General features: G+C 45.0%; 1 protein-coding gene across 3 annotated transcripts in view; it reads right to left on the bottom strand.

The window, feature by feature from the left end:
* The window catches only part of CTTNBP2NL (CTTNBP2 N-terminal like), a 70,674-nt gene extending 67,892 nt beyond the window's left edge, over nucleotides 1–2,782 (bottom strand). For 2 of the 3 annotated variants that reach the window (XM_012000737.1, XM_012000735.1), the window contains exon 1: nucleotides 2,541–2,782. The gene's annotated coding sequence lies outside the window, so the exon portion shown is untranslated. Of the gene's footprint in view, nucleotides 1–2,227; nucleotides 2,394–2,540 lie in introns of those variants that run through there. The other variant, XM_012000736.1, reaches the window with a different exon arrangement.
* Nucleotides 2,783–4,590: the final 1,808 nt, after the last annotated feature.

The raw sequence follows: 4,590 nt of genomic DNA, 5'->3' as shown, positions 1-4,590 counted from the left end.
TTTTTAAGAGACAGGGTCTCTTTCTGCTGCCCAGGCTGGAGAGTGCAGTGGCATGATCATAGCTCACTATAACCTCAAACACCCGGGCTCAAGCAATCCTCCTGCCTCAGCCTCCCAAGTAGCTAGGATTACAGGGATGAGCCACCACATCCTGCCTCACAGATATTTCTTTATAAGAAATTCAAAATTTTAGTCACTTAAGACACTGGAATTTCATAAGAGAGCAGATGGGGAAAATCAAGTTAAATGAAGACAACAAGTAGACGGTTTATACTAACAAGTTGTGCCACATCTAATCAGTGCATTGCCTTTCAGTCTACCCTAAGGTGACAGCTTCAAACTAAGTTAAACAAACACTCATTAAGTCATACTATATACTAGGAACTGTGAAAGAGACAAAGACGAAAAACAAAAAATACTACTATCTGCCCTCAAAGAATTTATAATTCAAGGAGAGAGATCAGACATATATCCCCTGCATACTATGCTTTTCTTCATCTGGCATGACCAAACAGGTGTTGAAAAGGTTAAAGGAAAGATTTTCAAGACCCAAAAGTGTAACAAACAGATCTTGCTTACTGTGCTAAATAATAAAAGAACATTATTTGCTTTTTCCTATTAAAGCTCAGCAATCACCACAACTTTGGTTTGTTTAGTCTCTTACCTTAGTTTATTTTCTGTTCTCTGCTGATGTAATACAACTTATCTTTTTGGGATTTTCTGTTCTACTTTTAGCTTTTTCTGCTGTTATTGCAGGGAGCCCATGTTTTACCCTTCTATTGCAGCACACATTGTGTTTGCTAGAGACACCCTCCAGTTTCTTCTTTGTGCTTTCTTATTGGAGATTTGGAAACGATCACTAAGAAGATCTGTGAGCACTCTGAAACCTTCAATTCTAACTATTCAAAAATAATTACCCTCAGGAAGTCTAATCAAGAAGGTAAAAGACAACAGTCATTACAATCATCCTCTGTGATTCCAACTCCTTGAATTTCATTGCCATCAGCTTTGGCTATAGCTGACAGCGGGGAGGTGGACTTGAGATTGAAAGCAAAAAAAAAAAAAAAAAAACTATGCTAAAAATACGGTAAATTTTAATATATAAAAGTGCCAGCGACAGATGATTACTGGGGATTCAACGACATTAACTTGAGGTCAAAATCAACACTTTGCACCTGCTGAAATGAAGGCCACTTGACAAAACCTTTAGGAGCACACTAGAGGCACTTTTTGGTAAACATGAATAGCTAGAATACCTTGCCTTTATTTACTCTTATCTCTGAGATTAAAAAATTGTTCTTACTTTTCATCGTCTAAATTTTGATAGATGATCGTAAAACCAATCAAAATATACATGAATGTTTCCTGGGGGCGGGGGGGACACTATAAAAAAGGGGTTAGAGAGTAACCAAAGGACACAGGACTAGATTAATCATAAGCCTAGATGACTGACCCTGAATTTTCTTCAAACACTTCCTGCCTTTTGTTTCAAACTGCAGTATACCTTCAAGGTTAACTGCAGTCTCCCTGAGCAATGGACCAGCCCATCCTAGACTGGGATATACTCACTCCTAATCCACTGCTATTTATTTACTTATGTATACTGTTTCCTTTGAAAACATGGTGTTATTCATTGACTGTCAAGCAACATACACTGCATTCCTGCCCACACAAAGCCAACTCTGCAGATATCCAACACACCCACCTCACTGTGAAATATAAGATGGCTTTTCATCAAGTTCTCAGAGAAGAAATAGGGTGGAAAAGGAAAAATGAAACGCAATTCAAACCTAAGAAACCCTTAGAGGCTGGGTTCTCCCAGAAGGAACAGAAAGTAGAAGAAAGGTACAAAGGGCGAGGGAGAGGAGGTCCTAGTTCTCCCTCTTTCAGAGTCCAAAGAAGTCCCAAAACAGGAGAGCTCTCGACTCCTCACAAGAGGCCAGAGGATGCGAGGGGCGGCGGGAGGAAGACTGAGCATCAGAGAATGGGGGATGGGAAGAACTTAAGTGGGAGAAGCCGTTTCCTCGGTAAAGCTGGCTGTCTAGGTCGGTCTTTGATTTTTGCTTCGCCCCATCCCTCTTTTTTGGGAAACACTAATTTTATCTTACGGAGGAAAGCAGCTCCAGTCCCACCCTGGAGAGCAGAGACAGGTGTAGGGAGGGATGTCTGGCCTTCCGGGGGTGCAAAACGGGGTTGGGGGCGGCAGCCTAGAGAATCGGTACGGTACCTGTGAGTCCTCTCCTCCAAGGCTGAGGTGCGGGGTGGGAAGAGCCTTTGAATGAGGGGTATCAGAGGGAAGCCCCTTCTGAGGAGCTGGGAATCGACGAGGGACAAAAAGTAGCAGTGAGGACCCTCAAAGGATGAGCAGCCGCCTCCTCGGGGAATACCGGGAGGTGGAGGAGACGGCCCCGCCCCCTCAGGGGATGGCCCCAGAGGCCGTTAGGACAGCGGCGGGAAGCTACCGGTGCCCCTATACTTGCTTTGCTCTTGAGAACCCGGCCTCTCAGCCATCATCGATCCCCAGGGAGTGTGGTTCCTACCTTTCCACGACGCACCGGGCTCCGCTCCCCTCCGCCTCCACTCCCCATCCACAGCGGCAGAGGCCCCGCCCCCTCAGCCGCCCGGCGGGGGCATTGGCATTCACCAGCGCCAATCGCCTCCTTGCTTCTCCAGCATCGTCCCCAATCCGCGCCGGCTGGAGGCGGAGCTTCTCCAATGTCATTCAGGCTCCTCCCGGGGCCCCAAGATCCCTTTTGTTTGGGAAGAGCAAGGCTGGGATTGAGCTCGCGTCACTTCCGGGAGGAAGCGTCGTCCTCGGTCCCGGGCTTCAGGATGGGCTCGTGCCCCTCCCGGCCCTTGGTCTGCAACTTTCCACCTCTGCGTGGTTTCTGGGCAGGACCGTGGCTAGTGCTTCGTGCTTTTCCCTGACTGTACGGGGAGTTTAGGAAAGGAGGGCTCTGGTGGCCTGATCGATTGGGATTTTTTCCAGAATGTTAATAAATGAAGTGGGCTTTGATGTCTGCATTAGAATGAATTAGTTGTTGAAAACCTGGCTTCCTTGCTCCCCCCCTTTTTTTTTTCTTTTTTCTGGACGCGACTGTGGGCGTGGTGCTGCAAGCAAGGGTGCAATGATGAAACACCTGGAGATCACCCTTCTCTCAACCACAGTTTGTACAGAAGAGAATACTAACTTTGGGGAACATAAATCCAGCCGACCTGCTTTCCAGGCAGAAGTCGAAGAATTGCAAATTTGTGTGGCAGGTTTTTCCACACTATGCTTGCCAGCTGAGGCGACTTTTTTCTGTCCTTGGCCTCATTATATTGCGGGGAATGGTGTTTGCCGTGAAGTTGAAACAATGGAGAGTACAGAGGATGCAAGGAATGTCTGCCTTGTGAACACAGGAATGCAGATCTTGGTGGCAGCAAGTCTTAGGCAGGACCAAGTAACTCAGAAAGGGCAGTGGATGTATAACTAGTTGTATCCTTACCTGAAGTCAAAGTTTCTGAATTCCATTTCCACAGAATGGCTGTCAGCTCACAGATTGATTCAGCTGGTTACATTTACGATAACCACATTATTTTAAATACAATATAGTAAATATTTGAGACGAATATTTATAATGCGCAAATAATGTAGTACACTTAATACATTATCCCTAAACTTAGCAATTATAATTCGCAAGACAGCATTAGGGACCTAGCACTTGCCTAGGCAAACAGTCCTCAAGGCAGATGCCGCCTGCCTCATGCAGTTTACAGTCTGACTGAGGGATGTGATCAGTCTGTGCGATTATAGTCTGAAAGAAGTAAACGAGTATTTATCATGTTATCACTGTGCCATGTACTTTCATTTAAATGGTATTTGATGTCATCTTCAGTACTGTATGAGAAATCTGTCCTACAGTGTAGGATAGACACCATTGTGTCCAATTTACAGATGAGAAGATAGAGATTCAGAGAAGTCAAAGTCATAGAGCTAGTAAATAGTAAATAATTTCCAGTAAGGATGTATGACTCCAAACTTATGCCATATTCTGCTCACTTCACACTGGCTCTCACGTGGTGGACTAAGAATGGGTGTGGATGATTGTAAAGCAAACATTAGAGCCAGAAGGAAAGCTCCATGCCTCCCCCTGTAGATTTTAGGCTTGGGAGGGTCATCTCTATACATGAAGGACAGCAAGACTATGTGTGGAGGTGCTCAATAGCAGCATAAGTGAATCTGGAGTAACGATGTAGGATATACCGAACTTCAGAAAGGCATCATGCCTTGTGTTCTGAAGACTGACAATCTGAAAGGTAAGATGAAGGGCCAGGCACAGAGTAGGTACTCAATAAATACTGACTGGAAATAAAATGTCTGAAATGATTACAAATATGGAGTGTTAGGTGCTGGAACAGGCAAAGGAACTTGAAAAATCCCATTTCCTCCTCCTCCCCTTTGCTCTGCCTATGGGTATGCAATGAGGAAGTGCCTCATCGCCTGACAATGAAGCAGATGTGGGAGAACAGGCTATTTTCTGCTGGCTTCTGAGTCACTCTAAGAGTTGTTCTAGTGAATCAGCTCCTCCCTTGTTTTTTTTGTTTTTT

The sequence above is a fragment of the Mandrillus leucophaeus genome, unplaced genomic scaffold (genome assembly GCF_000951045.1).
Source record: "Mandrillus leucophaeus isolate KB7577 unplaced genomic scaffold, Mleu.le_1.0 Scaffold64, whole genome shotgun sequence".
Lineage (NCBI taxonomy): Eukaryota > Metazoa > Chordata > Mammalia > Primates > Cercopithecidae > Mandrillus > Mandrillus leucophaeus.
The sequence above is the reverse complement of the archived record's forward strand: the minus strand, read 5'-3'. Positions and strand labels throughout refer to the sequence as shown.